Raw genomic sequence first — 24,874 nt, forward strand, 5'->3', positions numbered from 1 at the left:
TCATGATGTATTCCCCTAACTCAGGGAGATTCTACCAGCCTCACTCATGGCGAATTTCAGGTAACATAAGAATAAACTATTTCTGAAGTACTTCCTTAGCTCCCAGTAAACCGAGTTAAATATCTTCACTGATTAAGTTCAGAGGCATTTTCTCTCAGTTTCCTTTATTGTGGATGCTGACTTAAGGGCCGCGGAGATTCCGATGGGGTTGCTGCAAGCACAGGCCAGCTGTTTGTCAATGTCTGTGGAGGCACAGGAAGCAAAAGGGTGCCTGCAGGACAGAGAGAAATCTCCAAAGTCCTCAAGCAGAGCCAATCAGTGACTCCCATCTGCTGCAACTTTTATGGGCAGAAGTTGCCTTGCATTGGGAGTTGCAAAACCCTTCTTGGCTCCGAGGAAGAAGCACACATCCACTTTCTGCTATCTGGCCGCCCCTGGTCTCACTTCTGGTTCACCGTTGTTCTTCTGGTTCTCATACCCAAACGTGTGAAGCGTGAGCGGAGAATGAAGACAGTGGGAATCACTATCAGCTGCTTGTGGGTAGTAGCATTTCACTTAAATGGCTGTTTGCAGCGAGCCTGGCGGTCTTGTAAAGGAAGAGGGAAGAGGAAAGGAGAACAGGCTATTTGTCAACGGGTCAGGGCTAGAGGCCAACTGAGGAGAGGGGTGAAACCAAGAGAAAAACCATGATATATGTTTCTCCTTGGCCTTCCAAAAGCAAATTGTGGGTTTGTCCAAATGTTGCAGTTGGAAAATCAGAGCTATTAGACGGAAAAGGTCATCTGCTGAGCAGGACCCACTGCTGTAAAATGCGTCACCTGCGGAAATGCTAGCAGTCATCACCTGCCAGGGAGTCTAGAATCAAGGCCACAGGTGGCCGTACTCTGCTCCAGGGATTCCTAAGCGCAGGAGGCCTGCCTAGGTGGCCTCAGAAACCTCAGTGCCTGGGCCTGCACAGGGGAAGGGCCAAAGGAAGGAACAGGTGTTAGAGCGTGAAACGAGGTCTGTTTAAAAGAAGTGCTATGCTGCCTTTATTATTATTATTGTTATTGTTATTATTTTGTGGCTGGATTCTTTTCAATTATTATTGTGATAAAATATACATAACATAAAATTTGCCGTATTAACCATTTTTAAGTGTACAGTTCAGTGCACTGAGTACATTCACATAGTTGTGCAACCATCACCACTATCTATTTCCAGAAGTTTGTGCTCATTCCAGACAGAAACTCTGTACCCAGAGTGGTTTAATATCACTACCTCCTGGCTGCCCCTCATCTCAACCCCAGGTAACCTCCAATCTCCTTTCTGTCTCTCTAAGTTGAAGTGGAATCATACAACACTTGTCCTTTCATGTCTGGCTTGTCTCTCTTACCATAATGTCCTCAAGGCTCACCCATGTTGTAGCACATATCAGAATATCGTTCCTTTTAAAGGCTGAATAATATTCCATTGTACATATAAGCCTTGTTTTGTTTATCCATTTGCCTTTGACAGACATTTGGGTTGTTTCCACCAGGGCTGCTTTTTATTTGTTTATTTGTTTTTTGTTTTTTGAATTTTTTCGCTGCGCCGCGCAGCATGTGGGATCTTAGATTCCCCAACCAGGGGTCAAACCAGTGCCCCCTGCAGTGGAAGCGTGGAGTCTTAACCACTGGACCGCCAGGGAAGTCCAGGGCTGCTTTTTAAACAGGATGATTTATGGATTTGGTAGAGCGCTGGTGTTGGTGAAAGAGGAAGAAGAGTAGACTCAGGTTCTGTCTGCCACTAACTCCCCACGTGATCCTGAGATCCACATGAGTCTCAGGGTTTTCACTTATAAAACTGAGGAACTGAATTGGACCAGTGATCTCCCAAATATTTTTGGCCATCATCTATAGTAAGGAATAGAGTTTTCATTATGACTGAGTTTACACAAACCCACATACATAACTGAAACGAAAGTTTCACACAATAACATTTACCCTCCTATGTGCAACCCACTCTGGTATTTTCTATTCTATTATTTTTCATAAAAAAAAAAAAAATGGTTGTAAGCCCTACATTGATTTCACAACACATTAGCGAGTGGCAACTCATGCTTTGAAACACCCTTATTTTAGATTACTTTTTCCCAAATTGGTGTTCCTTGGAATATGTTGATAAGTGTGCCCCCCCCCAAAAAAGTATCTGTCTAATAAAGTGTGGGAAAAGATCTGAATTAGCTCACTACAAAGTTATCATGAGCTGCATTTCCCAAATTTATTGGCCATGGAAAACTCCACCCATGTTCAACAGGAAAGCCCTAACATCTCTGGAAACTGTTCACTGTAGTACCCATTTGGGGAAACTAAACTGGGTAGTTTTAGGTTCTTTTCTGCCCCACTTTCTATGACATGGGACAGTAATTCTCAGCATGATTTTCCTGGCGCACGCTATAGAGGGAGACAAGCACCCTTCACAGAGGATGCTATATCTGATTCCCCAGAGTCATGCCATTCATCTATTCACATAAACGTTTGAAAGAAAATAATAGACTTTTTTTTTTTTAATTATTATTTATTTATTTATTTATTTATTTTTGGCTGTGTTGGGTCTTCGTTTCTGTGCGAGGGCTTCCTCCAGTTGCGGCAAGCGGGGGCCACTCTTCATCGCGGCGCGCGGGCCTCTCACTATCGCGGCCTCTCTTGTTGCGGAGCACAGGCTCCAGACGCGCAGGCTCAGTAGTTGTGGCTCACGGGCCTAGTTGCTCCGCGGCATGTGGGATCTTCCCAGACCAGGGCTCGAACCCGTGCCCCCTGCATTGGCAGGCAGATTCTCAACCACTGCGCCACTAGGGAAGCCCCTAGACTTTATTTTTTAGAGAAGTTTTTTGTTCACAGCAAAAGTTCCCCCAACACACACAGCCCCCTGCACCATCAATAGCCTATGTAATTTTTTAAAATTCCCTCTAGTGATTCTGACACCCCACCTCTTGTTCCCTTAATGCTGATCTAGAGACTTCGTTAAAACTACATCTTCCAGGACTAATTGCAAAACAGCTCAATGGTCTAGCACATTAATATCAATTGATTCTCTCAAATTTAGTATCATTCCTACACCTTTTTATATTACTGAAAATGTCCTTACTTGTTGCATTTTGCCACCCAAGTAGTCCACTCAACTTGGCACATATAAGCCAAAGTGACCAGGAGAGCCTTAGCATTTTCAACAATCTAAGTCTTGCCTTAGCAACTATACACTTTCACAGCACTATTTTGATAGTTATTTACAGTTTAATTTGTATATATGTGGGTCAACCAGAATTAGCCCGGTATTTTCGGAAGAACCTTCACTTGCTTATTCTGTACCGAAATAAAGTTAATTCTGTGTCTTTCATCCATTTTATGATTTCAATATCAAATAAAGGATGCTAATCACATTTATTCATTTGATTTCACAAATATTTACTGGGTTCATACATATTGGAGGTTCGCGCCAATAATTAGTTTTTTTAAAAGAATGTTTACACAATATATTGCTTTAACAGCCATGACCAAAAAATCTTAACCCCAAAAGGTAGTTAGCTCTTGTCAGCTCTCCCCACAAACGTATTTTTTTAAATTACACATAAAAAATGATTAGAAAGATGGCTGTGTGGCCATTTATTCCCAAAGATGACAGAGTATTTAAGCAAGCTTAGAGGAAAAAACAAAACCTTAATGATCTCTCAGAATGGAATTCATCAGCAAGGCAAGTCCTTTTTTTTTAAAATTTTAATTTGTTTCTACTGAAATTGAACATATGGCAGACACTGATTTTCTTTTCTTTTCTTTTTTTTCTCTTTTTTTTGGCCACACCGCACAGCACGTGGGATCTTAGTTCCCTGACCAGGGATCGAACCCGGGCCCTTGGCAGTGAGAGCGTGGAGTCCTAACCACTGGACCACCAGGGAACTCCCCAAGGCAAGACCTTTAATACTGAGAATGTTGAATTTCTTCATTCTTATTAAACAGTCAGTATAAATAATCTCCCAAATCATAAAACTCAAGTCACAAGTTTGAGGAAATATTGCATGATTCTCCCCCACCTCACATCTACATTTACTTTTCTATTTTGTCTAAAACAGAAGCGATCCTTACACAAGCATGGAGCGTGCACACACACACACACACCCCCACGGCCCTGACTCACTTCCCTCCCCGTTTCCCTCTGCGGTGCCCTCCTCCATGCGCACGAGTCAGGCTCCTCTCAGCTGCCTCTCCACCCCGCTCCCCACCAAGCCCCAGGGATCTCCCTCCAACTGTCTTTGTTCCCTCCTTGCAAGCTGTTTCAGACCTTCATCTCCAAAGATGTGATCTACTGCAGGGGCCTCTGAACTGCTCGCACCTCCATCTGTCCCACCCTCATTACGCTACAGAACTGAAAATGCCTTTTAAAAAGCAATGTGCCAGGGCTTCCCTGGTGGCGCAGTGGTTAAGAATCCACCTGCCAATGCAGGGGACATGGGTTTGAGCCCTGGTCCGGGAAGATCCCATGTGCCATGGAGCAACTAAGACCGTGCATCACAACTACTGAGCCTGCGCTTTAGACCCCGCAAGCCACAACTACTGAGCCCACATGCCACAACTGCTGAAGCCCGCGCACCTAGAGCCCGTGCTCTGCAACAAGAGAAGCCACTGCAGTGAGAAGCCTGTGCACCGCAACGAAGAGTAGCCCCCGCTCGCCGCAACTAGAGAAAGCCTACGTGCAGCAACGAAGACCCAGCACAGCCAAAAATAATAAATAAATAAAATAAATTAAAAATAAAAACTGACGTGCCAGTCTTCCTTTCCCAGACTCACCTCTCCAACTATCAGATACTGGAGAATATTTCCATAGACGGAAGCGACCACAAGGTGCCAAGTTAAGGTGGGAAGAGCTGAGTCTCTGGAGTCACAATAGGGAGAGACTGCCGGCTCAAGTCCCAGCTCAGTCGTTTACGAGTGACCTGGGTGACCTGCCATTGGCAGGCACAGGACTGCCTCTCTGAGCCTCAGTTCTCTAAAATGTAAAACAGTGATCAAATCAATCTCATCAGATTCTTATCAGAATTAAGACACATTGCATACATGATGTCTGTTAATACCAAGCCTGGTACATAGTAGATGCTCAATCAAGGCTTGGTTTTCTGTCTTGATTTAGGGTTCAATGCAGGAGGAACTAATTAAATTGTAAATTCTTTATATAGGCATACTTCATTTTATTGCGCTTCACGTGATTGCACGTCGCAGATAATTGCATTTTTTACAGATTGAAGGTTTGTGGCAACCCTGAATTGAGCAAATCTATCAGTGCCATTTTTCCAAAAGCATTTGCTCACTTTGTGTCTCTGTGTCACATTTTGGTAATTCTCACAATATTTCAAACTTTCTCATTATTATTATATTTGTTATGGTGATCTGTAATCAGTGATTTTGATGTTCATACATACTATGACTCACTGAAGACTCAGATGATAGTATTTTTTTATCAGTAAAGAACTTTTAAGTTAAGGTATATACATTGTTTTTAGACATAATGCTATTGCACACTTACTAGACAACAGCAGAGTACAGATATAACTTTTATATGCACCGGGAAACCAAGAAATTCCTATGACTCACTTTATTGCGATATTCCCTTTATTGCAGTGGTCTGGAACCAAACCCACAATATCTCCAAGGTCTGCCTGTAATCCTATAGTGCTAAAGAGCTCACATCCATTACATAGTTTTTTCGTAGAAGTTTGGAATATCGGGTGGAAAGAGATTTTTGTTTGACTCTGCATCAAAGAGTTGTATTAGAGAAATTCACGGTGGTTCTCCTATAACTTTGACTTCAACAACAGTGATGACAGAATATTCCGCATCTAAGAGGGGAGGGTAAGAGGGGGTTAGAAAGAGGGAACTTCAAAGGGCTTAAATAATAAAATTCCATTGGAGTTACCATATGCCCCACCCTGCCTTTCTCAAGAACAGCCCATTACAGAGCTTGAAGGAGGCGCTGCTCAAGTGAGGGGGTCCTCAGAGTCAGGCCATGATCTATGGCCAGAACACCTCCTGCAGAATTCAGGGCCTGTGGTATCACCTATTTGTGAGTTCTGAACACAGATTTTCACGTACAAAGAATCAAGATCATCTTTTAGCAGGGAGGGAGGGATAACATTTGGGTGACTTTCTTCTTGAGGGATGAAAGGGAAACAGTGAGATTTCCTGGGAGAAAGAATCAAGATCTAGAGCAGGGGGGAGACGGGCTTTGTTCTCATCAAAGAAGAAAATAATGTAGGGGGAAAAACTAATGAGTTACTGCCAAGAGATTTAAACACGGATTATGTATCTGGTAGAGAATGCACACAATTGAGTGTTTTGGCCGGCCTGCGGTGAAAACTTTTCCCATTATGATTAGGGATGGGGGAGCCCAAGTGCCTTACCTTTGAAGTGCTCTGTTCTGCAGTAAGTGTTCAGAGGAAGTTTCCTTTCAGTAAGGAGCAGAGGGAGGCTTCTGTTCAAAGGAATAACGAATGAGACAAAGCGAGAGCGGTTCCTGGCTGGCACCACCTCACACGCATTTGAATGTTCTACGGCAGCCGCAAAATGTTTAGTCCTCTGACAACATCTGGTGCCTTGGAGTCAACAGCCTGGAATTTATAACCTTTCCATCACAGAGTCACCTGATGGGTCTCTTACGCTTCAAGAATGACCCGGTCCAAAGAGTCAGGCTTTGTGATACCCAGAGGTACACCAGGGCCTTGGCAGACAGATGGGGAAGGAGATGGAAGGCCAGAGACACCAACACTGCCAACCCGCTAAATTATCGTCAGAGGGAAGGGATACAGAGTGAGCTGCCCCACCCCCCCATATGTCCCCTGCCTCGTAACAGTAAAGGGAGGGAGGGCATTACAATTATTCCGGGGCATCCCTGAGCAACTAGAAGAATCTGTTTTGCACTATTCTCATAATCTGCACTCTGCTATCTAAGGGAAATCATTGATAAATAGCTATTGAATAACACCTGTATGCGGGGTTAAAGCACAGGGAAAGAGAACTCTAAAAGAATCCTGGTTTTCACAGATCTTAAATCTAGTGGAAACTACGGAAGATAATATATAAAAAGATGCCTTACAATGCAAACCAATATTTAGGGGCCAAATTGGTATGCAGCATGTGTAAAAACAAGACTATACAATTACCAAAAGCGAGTCTGGCGAAGGTGAAGAAGGAGAAATTACAATGCGTTGGTTTTCCACGGGCCAGGCACAAGCGCATTTGATACAGCCCTTTACTTAATTTAATACCCATGGCACCCCTTTGAGACAGGTATTCTTTTTTTTCTTCTTTTTTTTGGCCACGCCACGCAGCATTCGGGACCTTAGTTTCTTAGTTCCCCAACCAGGGATCGAACCCACGCCCCCTGCAGTGGAAGCTCAGAGTCTTATCCACTGGACCGCCAGGGAAGTCCCAAGATAGGTATTCTTATGCCACAACAGGAATGACAAAATGTAACTTGGCCAAGATCACACAGATAGGGAGTGGCCCAGGCAAGGTTCTAACCCGCATCTTTCTGAGACGTACTGGGATTTGCTCTAGGCCTGGTTTGATGGTGCTCAGCTTGCAGGAGCTGGGAGGGAGCCTGGGGATGGTCAAGTGGGGTTCTCAGGCTGTGCTCCCTGATGTGCCTTGTTGCACGTGAGGAGCTGAGGCCCAGGGAAGCAGAAGGACCTGCCCAAGGGCACCAAAGCTCATCAGAGACAAGTCACCTTGTGTGACTTCTGGTCTACCACAGGGCAGGATTCTGACAGGTGGGGAGGGTCGGGGATGCCAGCACCCAACTCTGAGACCTTAAGATCTTTAGCTCTTTTTCGTTTTTCTGCTTTCTTACTGTTGTTCCAGACTTGCCTCTTCCTCCTGAGGACGTCACAGCTGCTGCACCCGTCCATCCGCCTGCAGGACCAGCTAGGGTCCACTCCCCAGCAAGTGTGGGCGGACATGAGACCAGGCAGGGGGCTGTGGGCCTGAGGAACTCACCAAAGCCCATCAGAACACCCACTTCCAGTGGTTTTCTGCTGAAAAGTTTAAAAGGGGGGGAATCTCTCTATGTTCCTCAATTTCTCTATAAGCAGAAAAGGAAATGGTGGGGGGAGGAGGGAGTCAATTTCTAGGTCAAAGGAATCCTAAGATACTAAACTCTGCTCTCTTTATCATTAAAAAAAATCCTTTCACTGAAAGTCCCACAATTGCAGACGGAAAGGGACAGGGAGAAGAGAAGAAAGAGGAAGAGGAAGAGGAAGAGGGGGAGGGGAGGAAGAGGAGGAAAGGGGAGGAGGAGGGGAGGGTAGAGGAAGAGGAGGAAAGGGGAGGGGGAGGGGAGGGTGGAGGAAGAGGAGGAAAGGGGAGGAGGAGGAGGGGAGGGTGGAGGAAGAGGAGGAAAGGGGAGGGGGAGAGGAGGGTGGAGGAAGAGGAGGAAAGGGTAGGGGAGGGGAGGGTGGAGGAAGAGGAGGAAAGGGGAGGGGAGGGGAGGAAGAGGAGAAAGGGGAGGGGGAGGGGAGGGGAGGAAGAGGAGGAAAGGGGAGGGGGAGGGGAGGGTGGAGGAAGAGGAGGAAAGGGGAGGGGGAGGGGTGGAGGAAGAGGAGGAAAGGGGAGGGGGAGGGGAGGGTGGAGGAAGAGGAGGAAAGGGGAGGGGGAGGGGTGGAGGAAGAGGAGGAAAGGGGAGGGGGAGGGGAGGGGAGGAAGAGGAGGAAAGGGGAGGGGGAGGGGAAGGTGGAGGAAGAGGAGGAGTAGGAAGAGAAAGCCACTAAACTTCTTCTACTTGTTTCCTCTGAATGTTTTTTTTTTCCACTCACTTTTATTCTTGTCAAGCTAGATGGGGGTGGGGGGTGGTGTGTGTTTGTGGGGCGGGGTACTAAGTGTGTTAGAGAGATATGGGTGGTTAACAGACTTTGACCAAAACCTTCCATTTAAAAGTAGATAAACACACCGTATACATGTCTCTACTTGGACTATTGTGATTAAGCAACTCAATCTAAGAAGATAAGGATTAAAAAATGTGTCTAAAGGGTTTATGGATGCTGTCTCCAGTTGAATGAAAAATCAGCAAGAGTTAGCAATTAATGTGGGATTAACGTGTGACGCTTCTCACACTCTTCCTGCACCTTTCACATACACAGCAGAGTCTCAAAGATGGTTTGACAAATAACGCGATGTGGCCCTTACGTAAGAAAACACGGAAGGTTAAGAATGTGACCAGAGACCAGCCCCAAACATGTGATACCACAGAATAAGGACACCAGGTTGGCTCTGCCACAGAGATTTATACAAAGGGTGGGTGTTGCTCTCGTTAATTCAGTGGATAAACAATAGGGGGAAGGTCTGGATGATTTGATGGACAGCTTTTGGAAATGATCTTCTGCTTGGCAAAACACCGCAGTGATAATTTTCTTCACACGGAAGGAAATGCAAAGAAGTGTCACTAAAACAAGAGAGGTAATTACAGGGCAGGAATCAAAATACTGGGTGACACAGAATGAAGAGTAACTAAATTAGTCCCATTACGGCCTTGAAATCTGGACTTAACAATTTCAAGAGAAGAATCTGACCTCTCATTTCTGAGTAACAAAGCCATGCCTATCTTCCCTGTGTTTTGTTTCCAACCTACACTGTGGGCTTGGAGAACTACAAACACCGCGCTACCAAGTGATATTCCATTACTCTCCTGTGCTGGCAGCTCAGCAGACTTAGAAACAGAACATTGCAAGAGCTGGAAGGGGTGACCTTGCAATTCTCCCAGCTTCAAGGGACCCTGGCAGCTGGTCATCTCAACTTGACTAGCATCCCAAGAGTAGCTGGTTCACACACTACCCAACACTTACCCACCCAAACACTTACCCATCCACCCAAACAGTTACCCATCCACCCAAACAGTTACCCATCCACCCAAACACTTACCCATTCACCCAAACAGTTACCCATCCACCCAAACACTTACCCACCCAAACAGTTACCCACCCAAACACTTACCTATCCACCCAAACACTAACCCACCCAAACAGTTAGCCATCCACCCAAACACTTACCCACAGTTACCCATCCACCCAAACATTACCCACCCAAACACTTACCCATCCACAGCAAACACTTACCCACCCAAACACTTACCCACCCAAACACTTACCCATCCACCCAAACACTTACCCACCCAAACACTTACCCATCCACCCATACACTTACCCATCCACCCAAACACTTACCCACAGTTACCCATCCACCCAAACATTACCCACCCAAACACTTACCCATCCACAGCAAACACTTACCCACCCAGTTACCCACCCACCCAAACACTTACCCACCCAGTTACCCACCCAAACAGTTACCCATCCACCCAAACACTTACCCACACAGTTACCCATCCACCCAAACACTTACCCACCCAAACACTTACCCATCCACCCAAACACTTACCCATCCACCCAAACACTTACCCACAGTTACCCATCCACCCAAACATTACCCCCCCAAACACTTACCCATCCACAGCAAACACTTACCCACCCACTTACCCACCCACCCAAACACTTACCCACCCAGTTACCCACCCAAACAGTTACCCATCCACCCAAACACTTACCCACACAGTTACCCATCCACCCAAACACTTACCCACCCAAACACTTACCCATCCACCCAAACACTTACCCACCCAAACACTTACCCATCCACCTAAACACTTACCCACCCAAACACTTACCCATCCACCCAAACACTTACCCACCCAAACACTTACCCATCCACCTAAACACTTACCCACCCAAACACTTACCCACCCACCCAAACACTTACCCACCCAAACACTTACCCACCCAAACACTTACCCACCCACCCAAACGCTTACCCACCCAAACAGTTACCCATCCACCCAAACACTTACCCACAGTTACCCATCCACCCAAACACTTACCCACCCAAACACATACCCATCCACCCAAACACTTACCCACCCAAACACTTACCCATCCACCTAAACACTTACCCACCCAAACACTTACCCACCCACCCAAACACTTACCCACCCAAACACTTACCCACCCAAACACTTACCCACCCACCCAAACACTTACCCACCCAAACAGTTACCCATCCACCCAAACACTTACCCACACAGTTACCCATCCACCCAAACGTTACCCATCCAAACACTTACCCATCCACCCAAACATTTACCCACCCAAACGCTTACCCATCCACCCAAACACTTACCCACCCAAACAGTTACCCATCCACCCAAACAGCTCTTCCACCAGCCTCACCTTCTTCCACACATTTCCAGCTCTTCCACCAGCCTCACCGCTTTTCTCATTATCTTAAAGTCCCCCTCCCACCTGGTCAGAAACATCGCAGTGAGGTCTGGTCTACACTGAAAGTGGGAATTACTGGTCATCATATCACTTGTTCAAATACTCACCTTTTATTAATATAACCTGAAACTACTTACAGTACACTTTTGACCAACATTAATTCACAGCTGACGCACTTATAGTACATGAATTCTCCCCACCTCCATTCTACCTTCCTCAAATCTTTTATGAATGATGGGTTCTACTGTCTAATCTAATTATATTAGGCCTCTACTTCTTAATCCCCCTCCTTTTTAGTCTATAGAATCCAGGAGTGTTTAGTGTAACCAGAAGTTGGAGAAAGAGGAGTCTTAGAAATGGCAGTGGTTGGTTTTAATTTTCTATCGTGATGAAAAATTTGCCGATTTTTAGATAACTAGTGAGAACCTACTATATAGGGAACTGTACTCAATGTTCTGTGGTGCCCTAAATGTGAAGGAAATCCAAAAAAGAGGGGAGATATATATGTGGCTGATTCACTTTGCTGTACAGTAGAAACTAACACAACATCGTAAAGCAACTATACTCCAATAAAATTTTTTTTTTAAATTTGCCGATTTTACCCTGCTGCAAAACAGAGTGTGCAGTCTGTTGTCTCATGTTGTACATCACTGATTGCATGCGTTTTTGACAGCTCTTTCATATTTCTAACATGTAGATCAATTTCTCCCCCTCTGAGAAGGTGAGGGGGTTGACAAACAGGCAGAATGCAGGTCGGCCCCTAAGATGCTCTGACCAGGAATCTGCCAGGTCCTCCGATGGCTATTTGGAGATGCAAATAAACAGGAAGCAAACCGGTAAAGACCCCGGACTCCTGCTGAGTCCATCAACACTTCAACTTTCTAACCAGGAATCAAGGACACAGAACCCCTTTGTTATCCATTATCTCAGTAGTTAGATCAACAGAAATTTATCAGTAGCAGATTTAAAGAGATCCTAACACTTCTGCTGACAGAATACCAACCAGGGACTGAGGGCACCCCAAGAGTTCAGAGGATGAAAAAGAACTCACCTTGGCTCTCTCTTGGCCATGAGTTTCACTCCGCACCTGAGTAAAATAGATATAATCAGCCCGGCTGCTTAAACATTCAACTTTCAAAGTGAGTGTGAAAACAGGATGAAATTGGATGACTGGGCACTATATTCATACGATACACCTAGTACATAAGAGCTCAAAGATAACAGAGACTATTTTCCATTTAAATAAAATAACGGAGGATGAAATGAGGATGAAATGTACAATGGACAGCATATTGCAGGCAAAATGCTGAGATTAAAAATATTCCGAGACCAACTCAGAAAATAGAATGGAAGTCAATAGACAATATGATTTGATATGCAAAGAAAATCATAGCTAACTAATGGATTTTTAAAGCTCACACTGTAAATGAGCATTGTTTTTTATATATGAGTGAACCCCTACAATTGTAAGCCTTTTCTATGATGTCTCCTCCAATTTTTTTTTAAAGCATTTTTTTTAATATACTTAGATATACTTTTTTTTTTTTTTAATAATTCTTTATTTTATTTATTTATTTTTGGCTGTGTTGGGTCTTCGTTTCTGTGCGAGGGCTTTCTCCAGTTGCGGCAAGCGGGGGCCACTCCTCATCGCGGTGCGCGGGCCTCTCACTATCGCGGCCTCTCTTGTTGCGGAGCACAGGCTCCAGACGCGCAGGCTCGGTAATTGTGGCTCACGGGCCTAGTCGCTCCGCGGCATGTGGGATCTTCCCAGACCAGGGCTCGAACCCGTGTGCCCTGCACTGGCAGGCGGATTCTTAACCACTGCGCCACCAGGGAAGCCCCTCCTCCAATTTTTTAACAAAACAAAGTTTGTACTTCAAAGTACTATTATTAGAAAATCTTGTCATTCAATCCCATATTCATTTTACCACATTAATTTAGCACATCCTTCAATATATTTAGCACAGTGAAGCTTCACACTGATTTTAAAAGATTTTTAAAATTTAAAAGAATATTGTCCTTTAAAAAATTAAGCATAATGTTGCAGTTTAACGCATATGCTTTCAAAATACCTAATACCTCACCCTTTTTAATTACACTTACACAAGTAAGTGTAGTGAATATGAGGAGCTTTTAAAAAACTATTCATGGTTTCCATCAAATATGTTGCTTACAAGTAAATATAAGGAGTGTAATGTGTAATAATGATGTAACTAATTTAAATCCTCACATTCATTCTTTATGCTTGACTGAATTAAAAGTTGCAATGACACAACAATCTAACAAACTCCTTTAATACCAGTTAAAACTGATTTTATTGTGGCTTTGCAGTTCTTCTGCCAACAATTAAATGCATACCACTTTGAATAACTGGAATGAAAGATATCTTATAAGTTAAAAAATGATTGGATGCTATCCAAGCAATGAATAAGCTATTCCTTGCCGTGTACAAATTCAGCATTTTAGTGGGGGAATTAACATGGTTATGTTAACAAGCTTAACATTGTAAGGATTTTCTAATCTTTTAATTGTCTAAAAGGATGAGTTCCCTAAACACCCCACCTTCCCTACCTCCTCCCAACGCAATCCCCCATCTGCCATCATCAGGTCTCTCCTTCGGCCAACGCTTACTTACCTGGTGAGGAATCCCTGATGATTTCCTTAATTCAAATATATACTGACCACTCTGTACAATTTCTATATCCTTAGCAGTATTGTTCTGCTATGTAGGCATTTTTAAAAATTATAAAGAATAAGCTCAAAGCACATTAATAGGGCAGCAGGCAGGATAAAAATAAAACCTTTTGGTGAGTCAGCACTAAAATCAGCCATTTTCATTAAGACCCTCAATATCTGAAAGGCCAAAACCTTTGGAGAGGTCATTAACGTATCTTTTGCGGCTCATTAAACTGCTCTGAAGAAGCAAAAAGAAACATAAGGAGCTAAATGATAAGCTTAAATGTTCGGAATTTTCTTTAAAAAAAAAAAATAGGTGAGAGCGACAGAAACTTTTTTGAAATGTTTTGACTCTGTAAACTTTAACGTCATCCAAAAAATAAATCTTCAGACCTAGATCAGCAAATAAAAGTCTTATGGATTTTTCTAACTTTGTACATGTGAGGCTACAATACTTTATATAAAATATAAAATACGTTGTCATTATTTTTAAAGATATTTAAGCAAAAAGTGAAAGGTGCATTGGGGAACAGAAGTCCCCTCAATCAGGGTTTATGTTCCTCTAAAGCCCAGCTATGGCTGCCCCATCACATAGACCAGAGGCATATAAGATGCGGAGATTTCTTTGGAGGTACCAAGGAAGCATAAAACTATAGTGGCTCTGGCTCCCAAATTAGGTATATTTTACTAAATTTCCCTTCTCTGAAAAAATGATCATCCAGGAAACTCTCTATAAACCATCCTGTTTGATTCATCGTAAAACCTGTTCCCGCCTATGGTGAGAGATGATTGAAACTTTTTTTCTGTAAACTGATTTTGGATTGGTACCTATCCCAGAGAGGGTGCTACATTAAGACCCTAGACATAACTTTTGAAAACAATCTGTTGTCATAAACATTGTTTTGGGGTGCCCACTATTTAAGGGGTATGAATTGAGTATTGTCAAGTTGAAGGGCCCCCACTATAAAGTATCAAAATCACAAAAGCCAAGGTCACCCACTGGAGAGCTGTTTATTTAACCATCAGACATGGAGAGAGATTAGAAAAGGGAAAATTCCTAAAAAGTTGGTGGGAGTGTAGATTGGAACAGAGTCTAAAATTGGAAGGCAAATTGGCAATATCTATATCAAAAGCATTAAAATATGCATATCCATTAATGAGAAATCCCACATCCACGAAAGAGGGGCATAGGCAACAAAACCATTAAACCAGATAATAGGACTTTTCTGAAGACGTATGGGCAAGAAACCCAACTACACCATCCTCCCTCCTCTTTCCAGACCTAGAGCCTGAAGGTCACACTGGCAAAAGCTGGGAACAAAAAGAAGTTGTTTTGGCATGGGCAGCTTGGCCTCGGGGACCCTACCAAGCACAGTTGAGCGCCATTTCACAGAAATAGAGTTCCAAGAACTGTAAGAGCCAACTTACAGCCAAGCCCCTTGTACGGCTCAGCAGATCCTAGAGGGAATGAGGTAAAAGCAAGAGCTCCTGATCACCATCAGCTCTCCAGTTGTCTTGTAACATGATAGAGACAGACTCCAAATGGGTCGGGCAAACTGCTCAGCGACGCAGTGATTTTTACTTTCCATTACAACAAAAGGGACGTGGTTATTTTAAACTGATAAACTCAACTAGTCTGTGCATCGGGGACTGCTTTTTCTTTAACAGAAAAGTTACAGAGACAGTGCAGAGAGTTCTCACAGACCCTACACTCAGTTTGCCCACAGTTAACATCTTAGGTTACTATGGTACATTTGTCACAACTAAGGAACCAACACTGATACGTTGCTATTAACTGAACGGCACACTTTATTCCTATTTCACTAGTTTTTCCCTCGTGTCCTTTTTCTGTTCCAGGAACCTATCCAAGAGATCCCATTACCCATTTAGTCACCATGTCTCACCATGTCTTCGTAGCCTCCTCTGGTCTGTAACAGTTTCTCAGACTTTCCTTGTTTTTGATGACCTGACAGCTTTGAAGACAATTAGTCAGGTATTTTGAAGAATGTCCCCCCCAACCTTGGGGACAAAACCTTGTCTAATGTTTTTCTCTGATTACAGAGAAGTTAGGGATTTGGGGGAGGAGGACAGCAAAGGTGAAGTGATAATTTCTTGACATCGTTATCACAGGTACATCTTGTCAACTTCACATCACAGATGCTGTTAGCTTTGATCACCTGGCCAAGGTAGTGTTTGCCAGGTTTTCCACCGTAAACTTTCTTTTCCACCCCCTTTCCACACTCTGCTCTTTGGAAGTAAGTCATTAAGTGCAGCCACTCAAGGGGTGGGGAGTTAAACTCCCATTCCTTGAATGGATGAATACCTACATAAATTATTTAGAATTCTTCCGTATGGGAAATTTGTCTCTACTTTCATTTATTTATTTGAGCATTTACTTATATCAGTATGGATTCACAGACATGTATTTTATATTTGGGGTTATATCCCAATGCTATGTTATTTATTTGTTGTTCATATTGTCCCAGCTTTGGCCACTGGGAGCAAATTCAGGTTGGCTCTGGTATGCTTTTTACATCCTTGTTTTCTGAACACTGCCTTACTTTCTGCTTCTCCGTATTTTTATTAGTGAAATACCTTACTGAAGAAAAGGGTTGTGATGGGATGAATTTTGTGTTCCCCCTCCAACATACAAAAAAAAATTCACATTAAAGTCCTGGTTACCAGTACCTCAGAATGTGATGTTATTTGGGAATAGAGTCATTGGAGATGTAATTAGTTAAGATTAGATCATACTGAATAGGGTAGTCCCCTAATCCAGTATAACCGATGTCCTTATAAAAAAGGGAAATTTGGACACGGCACACAGGAAGAACAAAGTGCAGCACACAGTGAAGATGATGGCAGAGATCACAGTGATGCGTGTAACAAATATTCAAAAGGGTATACTGGAAACAGAGGCACAAGTCTCCGTGTGGCAGTACTGAGCATCATATTTGGACGTGAACAAGGTTTGGGGGTCAGTGTTTTCAGATGCTTCATTTTCCCTGCAGAGTTTCCAGCCACCTGCAGCTTGGCTCAGAGCACTACTTGCCAAGCACACCTGCAAGTACTAGCAATAACCACCATCTAGTATAATCACCATCTTCAGCATGCTAAGTACCAGCTCTGTGAAATCCACGCGCTTCCCAGGTGCCCCTCACAGCAATCCTGCGGGGCAGAGAGGTGATTCCCTGCATCACAGAGGACCCAGCCAGATCGTGTCAGGTCATCATTTGTGGTCCCTGTTTAATGACTCGCCTTGTCCCACTTCCACCTTCCCTAAGTCACGTCCACAAGTGGCCCGATGGCTTAGAACGGAACTGACTACATCACTATCAGCTACACAAATATTATACAATCATCCAGCATTTAGGACCCTTAGTACAATTTTACACACTAGAGGATACTGAAGCAAACTCTAAGCTTTCAGATGAAGGAACTATAGTCCCCGGGAAAGAGAAAGTGACTTGTTCTTAGAGTTAAGACATGGAAGAGGCAGGCTAAAATCTGGTCTGTCTTCTCACTCCACATCCAGTAACCTTTACGGAGGTGAAATCTGAGCTCCCGCATGGGTAGAGGCAGAAACTTTTTTTTTCCCCTCAGTCACCTGGGAGAAGAGGAACTGGATGTGACAGACTGAGATCTGAAGTTTTCGTCTGGAAATTATTTTCATTACAAAAGTTCCAGTTCATCTGCATTTTTATTCCGATATTAACAAATCAAATGAAGTCATTAGGCTTAGGCCAGCTCAGAAAGCCTCTCGCCGGAGTATGCATTCCTCTTGCAACCTCTAGAGCTCTACTATAATCCTTCAAATTATTAAATAATTACTGTGTTTCCCTTGGGGTCGCGTTTGGCAACAAAATACTGGTCTAAATGAACCAGTGATACGACCCAGTGAATAACACTTATGTTCTTAACTTCTTAGAAGCAAATGGATACGAAATACTTCCGAGGTACAAACTGGGAGGAGAGTGAAGGGTTTTCTGTGGGGTGTGGAGGGTGAGGGGAGCAGAATGACAAAGGAACATGAGAATCTGGGAATTATTCCAATAATGAGGGTCATCCCCTCCCCCATCAACCCTGTATATCAGTAAGTCTCCACTCCAAACCCAGTTTTCTCCCATTTCAGGAGTGGTTACGGCCACAAGGAGAAAACCAAGCATATGGCTCTGCCCTTCTGGACATTTCTACAGTGCTGGCTGGGCTGCTTTGGAAAATCCCATTTTATCTCCTACAGCTATATGACCTCAAGTTGTCATTTCCAATAAAGTATGCTTCCACTGATTTTTATGAACATAGACAAAAGCTGCTACAACCTTTTTTGCCCCCAAATCTTTCAAACCAACTGTAGTTGCTATGCAGGGTTATTTGTTTCTAAGGCAACAGCCCATATCTAAGTACTAATGGCCTGTCCTTTTGCCAGGCAACAAACAGCCTTGTGATGCAACTGCACCTGTCTCGGCTACGTGTTACTATGGAGATGCTGCAGTTGCTATGGCTACCATCACGCTAATCGCCTAGCGAAGGCAGATATACAGCAGTCTTCTCAGAGAGCCCAGCTGTTCCTCCCCGTCTCTTGCTGAAGACTGATTGTCTAAGGCCTGTGATGGAATGCTTCTCAACTGAGATGCACAAGAACTTCATTAATGCTGTTTCAGAGGCTCACTTTGTGCTCCCTTCTGCAGAACAAACACCAGACTAGGGAAAGAATCTGCAACGACACAGACTGTGGAACTACCGACATCTATGAATTCACGCCTTTCCTCATTGACATAAACTTGTAGTCCAAGGATCATTCTCTTAACTGAGTGGTGACAATAGAAACATTTCTGTGCATTAAAGAAAAAAAAAATTTTTTTGTAGAGTTGAGGGATAGATTTCAAACCAAAACACTATGCAAGAGAAAATCAATTTTAAAAATTGGTTCTGTTTTATATGGCTATTTTTTTAGACTCTAACAGTAACCTATTTTTTTTAAAGTGACAGGTTGCATATCCTCCCCTCCAATTCTATCTCTGTAAAAATGGCACCCGTGACCTCACTGTCTCAAAACAAACGGGCATGTGAGGGGCAATCCTAGTCTCTACCGTTCTTTGTTGTTTTCCTTGAAGAGGCAAACACCAAGTAACCACAACAAAACGATCACTCTGGAGCACCGTCTACATGGAGACGGGGAATGGCAACAACTCTGTGCATCCTTCAGTGAAACACCTGGAGACACTCTGGCTTGAAGGATGGGAAGTTGGAATCGCTTACCCGACTCATTCCTGGACTCTCATCCCTGCAAACGGCCACACTCTGAGATGTTAAAGCTGTCAACTTTCCTTTGTAAATGTTTCTACCCAGGAAGACATTCTTTCACCCACCACGAAGCCTTCTGAAAGGAGACACATTCGTCCCAAGCAGCAGAAGCGGTAAGGTTTGCAAAAAAAAAAACAATTGGATATGCCTCCAAGAATACTTAACTTCTTTCTCATTTATCTACAGTTATTTTTATAATCACACAGCCTATTAAATTAGTTTCAGTGCCTGTCTCTGCCAACATAATGCAACTTCAGTAGACAACAAACAAACAAACCCCAAAACAAAAAAAGTCTGAATGGCTTACCTTTGATATGCCTGAGGAGAGGCGGGAGGTGTATTGAACACATTCGAGTGTGGGTGATAAGGTGTCTTTTTCGAAGCCTGAATTAGATTTTGTCTATACTCTGGGTCTATGCACCACAATGACCCTTTCCCGATACTCTGCAAAGAATAAAATACAAAAGTGATTAATATAGAGACAGTACCTACTGTGCAGTAAGTAGATGCATAACTCTCATCATAGTTACTTATTCTGAAAAGCCTCTCACTTCTTTGTTAACTGTCTGCCAGCCTTAACTACTGTACTATTGTCCTCTGACAACAGGACACCAGGCAATGCGCTTCTGTGTATTCACATTAAGTTTAACAAAATGAATATGTTATTTCCAGGTGATGCTGCTACAATAATATTGTAATTTTCATACCCTACTGACCAAAACCCTCAGTTCCCTTATTATTTTTCAGTGTCAACTTTGAAAAACATAGGTATTCCCTTTAAAAAGTGAGTTTTAAATTTGTCAGGTATCAAGGGTTGAGAGAAAAAGAGGGCAGAGACACCCTCAAAACTCTGTCTCTGCTTTAAAAATTCGAGGGTTATGTTTTCAAACCATATTACATCGGTGCCACTTTACAAAAACAGAGAAGTAATCCACTTGTTTTTTCCTGCTTAACAAAAGAATGACATGTAAGCTTCAAATGGAATTCTGTAATGACCTTCCCCAAGAAACAAAAGAACTCAGGCAACAGTGGTAAACCTTAGCCAGAATCCAGTACTTATTTTTTGATATCCTCCATTCTGGATTTTGCTCCAGACCTGAATCTTCAGAAGTCAGAAACTTTAAAATACAAATTTTATCAAACTGGTTCCATGGAAAGAGGGAGACTTGCTCGGAGGCCCACTTTCATTTGGACGCTTTCGTTCTGGGCACACAGCATTTTTATCCTGGCTTTCTGCCTAGAGGTACCATCCGAACTGAGGTAAAGGGAAGGGAAACTCAAGCAGGGGATGGCGGTCTTACTGAGCTGAGGAGACAGAGGTCAGAGTCTGGGGCACAGAGCACCTAACATATTTGACACCAGGAGCCTATCATTTCTTAAACACCTCTCTTCTCTGTATGACAAAATTATTTTCAGCAATAATCATGTAATAATCAGCAATGATCACTATGTTCTTGATTTATTCTCTGGTTTTAAAACAAACCATTAACGATGCAAAAAGGGAATAAACATCATTTTACAAAATTTTATTGAAATCTGTAAAATCGTTCAGGTGTAAACTAAACCTTACACTTAACAAACATAAATATGAAGCCTCACATTTCCCACTTGGTTTCACTATTTTACATTGTAAACACAAAGTAAAACTCTTAAGTGGTCACATACAATGAGACTTTAAATAACTCACGTTATTTCTTTATCTTCATAACAACTACGTTATCGTTGTTTATACCAAATCTATTCTCTAAACATGGGAGTTTCTTATACTACAGGAGATGGAAACACAAACTATATTTGAAGCCAGTCCAAATGATTCTGAACTGCTACTGCTAGAAATGTACTCTCAAAATAAGCACATTTAGCTGTTTAATAAAAGAAATATATAATAATGTGCAATTTAAAGTTTACACGTGTATTATTAAAACTCAGAAGTGGGCTTCCCTGGTGGCGCAGTGGTTGAGAATCCGCCTGCCAATGCAGGGGACACGGGTTCGAGCCCTGGTCTGGGAGGATCCCACATGCCACGGAGCAACTAGGCCCGTGAGCCACAATTACTGAGCCTGCGCATCTGGAGCCTGTGCTCCGCAACAAGAGAGGCCACGATAGTGAGAGGCCCGCGCACCGCGATGAAGAGTGGCCCCCGCTTGCCACAACTAGAGAAAGCCCTCGCACAGAAACGAAGACCCAACACAGCCATAAATAAATAAATAAATAAATAAATAAATAAATAAATATTTAAAACTCAGAAGTAACCACAGCAATTGTTTAGAATGTAGGCCAACAAAAGTCCCGTTTCCCACCCCATCCCAAGTATTTTATCACCTGATTAGTCAAAGTTGTAGAGACATGATGATAAATACAAGATAGACTTTTAGTCATATTTATAATTATTTTAAAATTCTCTTCCAACTACATACCTCCAAATTCCCATCACCTGGGTTGGACTGCTCCCTCCCCCTAACCTTTGGTGTACCTGGGTTGGGAGTGGCTGAGGGTCTGGAATTTGTGGTGTGGAGTGCCATGGGGAAGGAGCCATGCAGAGAAAGAGCTCCAGAAATCTGCATGGGATTCCCTGAGGACACGCAGGGGTGAGAATGCAGAAAACCTGGGGAAGGAATTGCCAGGGATGAGCCAGCTGAACAACCACTGATCTCACGCAGGGCTTGTACCTGTTGAGGTTCCCCCTAGTGAGACTGGAGAGACAGCATTGTACACCTTGGCTATTGAGTAGACACCGGAAAGGCCACACCTCCGGAGTGGGGCTAAATTAGCTGTAAAGGGTACTCTAAAACTATACAGTTCACCCTTGAACAACACGGGTTTGAACCGCGTGGGTCCGCTTATACATGGATTTTTTTCAATAAACATAATACCTGTATTTTCATTTCACAGATCTTTAATCAAGTGTGGGGAAAAGTTTGTGTTTGATTAGAGATCACAATATGTGGAATCAAAAGAACTAGGGTTTGAGACCTGATTCCGTCCAAACAGTTTTAGCTTCCTGACCTTGGGTGAGTCATCTTTCAATTCCTTTGTCTTTTGAGGCAGAGATAGCAGTACATGGATTTTTGACTACAAGGGGATCGGTGCCCTTAACCTCTGCATTGTTCAAGAGTCAACTGTACAAAGCTTATAAACAAGCCTTGAAAATCAAGCCCATTAGCAAGTAAATTTAAAACCTGTCAGGGCTTCCCTGGTGGCACAGTGGTTGAGAATCTGCCTGCCAATGCAGGGGACACGGGTTCGAGCCCTGGTCTGGGAGGATCCCACATGCTGCGGAGCAACTGGGCCCGTGAGCCACAACTACTGAGCCTGCGCGTCTGGAGCCTGTGCTCCGCAACAGGAGAGGCTGCGCCGTGACAGTGAGAGGCCCGCGCACCGCGATGAAGAGTGGCCACTGCTCGCCGCAACTAGAGGAAGCCCTCGCACAGAAACGAAGACCCAACACAGCCAAAAATACATAATAAATTTAAAAAAATAATAATTACATAAGTAATATTAAAAAAAAAAAACCTGTCAGAACTAATCTCAATACTCAAAAGAAGACATCAAAATCTCAACTCTCAACATCATAACATTCATAATTGTGGTAGACAGAAGTTCTAGGAATGGCCCCCAAGATTCCATACCCCCGAGTCCTCAGAACCTGTGAATGTTATGAGAGATCATTTCCACGATTGTTAAATAATCCAGGTAAAATAATCCAGGTGGGCGTAATCTAATCACATGAGCCCTTAAAAGCAGAAAACTTTCTCCAGTTGGAAGCAAAAGAGATCAGAGAGACTCAAAGAGTTAAGAAGGATGTGACACACCACTGCTGCTTTGAAGATGGAGAGGACCACATGAGAAGGAATGCAGGCATCTGCTAAGAGCGCAGAGTAGACTGGCTGACAGCAAGCAAGAAAACGAGGGCCTCTGACCCACAGCCACAAGGAAGCTTCCAACAACCCGGATAGGCTTGAAAGCAGATTCTTCCTATGAACTTCCACATAAGAGCTCAGCCCAGAGTTTGCATGCCACAACCAAGGAGCTGGTGAGCCACAACTAAGGGGCCAGTGAGCCACAACTAAGGAGCTCGCCTGCCACAACTAAGGAGCCCACCAGCCACGACTAAGACCTGGTGCAACCAAATAAATTTAAAAAAACAAAAAACAAAAAAATCTCAGCCCAGCCAATACCTTGACCCTAGGCAGAGAACTCAAGTGAGCACATCTGACTTATAACCTGCAGAACTGTGAGATGAAACCAGAGGCTGCTGTAAGCTGTTAAATTTCTGATAATCTGTCACAGAGCAATAGAAGATTAATAAAATAAAGTCTAGAATCCAATAAAAACATTGTTATACATGCTAAGAAGTAAGAAAATGGGACCCATAAACAGGAGAAAAATCAGTCAAAAGAAACAGAACCAAAAACAACAAAGATGACAGAATTGGTAGACAAGGACTTCTAATTATAAGTATGCTCCAGGATCAAAGAAAAGATAAACATAATGAAGAGAGAAATGAAAAACATAAAAGAGAACCTAGTGGAACTTCTAGAGACTAAAAGTATAATATCTGAAGCAAATAATTCATGGGATGAGATCAACATCATATTAGACATTACAGAAAAAAATTGTTTGTGAAGTTAACGAAATGGAAATAGAAACTTTCCAAATCGAATCTGAGAAAAAAAAGGCTGAGAGTGAAATGGAAAGAACATCAGTGACTTGTGCGGTAATACAAAGTGGTCTAATTTACATGTAATTGGAGTACCAGAATATCAGGGAAGAAGAAAAAACATTTGAAGGAATGATGGCCAAACATTGTCCAAATTTGGTGAACACTAGAATACCCCTGATCCAAACTCAACAAACTCTAAGCAGGATAAATAAAGAACACTATAAAAAGGAACATCATAAGCAAATTGCTGAAAACAAACAAAACAAAATCTTAAAAGCAGCCAGAGAAAACGACACATATGTTCAGAGAAAAAAATGTATAAAAATTACCACTGACTTGTCATCAGAAATAATGGAAACCAGTTAAATGACAACTTTAAAGTGCTGAAAGAAAATATCCTTCAAAAATGAAAGTAAAGGGCTTCCCTGGTGGCGCAGTGGTTGGGAATCTGCCTGCCAATGCAGGGGACACGGGTTCGAGCCCTGGTCTGGGAGGATCCCACATGACGCGGAGCGACTAGCCCGTGATCCACAATTGCTGAGCCTGCGCGTCTGGAGCCTGTGCTCCACAACGGGAGAGGCCGCGATGGTGAAGAGGCCCGCGCACCGCGATGAAGAGTGGACCCTGCTTGCCACAACTGGAGAAAGCCCTATTTGAAAAAAAAAAAAAAAAAAAAAAAAAAAATGAAAGTAAAATAAAACGTTTTCAGACAAACAGAAACTGAGAAAATTTGTCACCAGTAGACTAGAAATTTTAAGGAAGTTCTTTAGGCTTATAAAAAAATTATAAAGAATGGAAAATAGGATCTACACAAAGGAAAGAAGAGTCCTGGAAATAAAGGTAAGAAAGGAAGGGAAAAAGAAGGACAAATAGAAGAAACAGAAAATAAATATGAAGATGGC

At 43.1% G+C, this 24,874-nt stretch overlaps 1 long non-coding RNA gene across 1 annotated transcript; it reads right to left on the bottom strand.

The window, feature by feature from the left end:
• Nucleotides 1-2,569: 2,569 nt before the first annotated feature.
• LOC103020221 (uncharacterized) lies at nucleotides 2,570-12,419 on the bottom strand. The gene is made up of 5 exons (XR_009006935.1): nucleotides 12,381-12,419; nucleotides 6,410-6,480; nucleotides 5,604-5,848; nucleotides 4,803-5,001; nucleotides 2,570-2,777 (listed from the first exon to the last, which is right to left on the bottom strand). It is a non-coding gene; the product is annotated as an uncharacterized LOC103020221 (long non-coding RNA).
• Between the last annotated feature and the right edge of the window lie 12,455 nt (nucleotides 12,420-24,874).

The sequence above is a fragment of the Balaenoptera acutorostrata genome, unplaced genomic scaffold (assembly GCF_949987535.1).
Source record: "Balaenoptera acutorostrata unplaced genomic scaffold, mBalAcu1.1 scaffold_654, whole genome shotgun sequence".
In the NCBI taxonomy this organism is placed as follows: Eukaryota; Metazoa; Chordata; class Mammalia; order Artiodactyla; family Balaenopteridae; genus Balaenoptera; species Balaenoptera acutorostrata.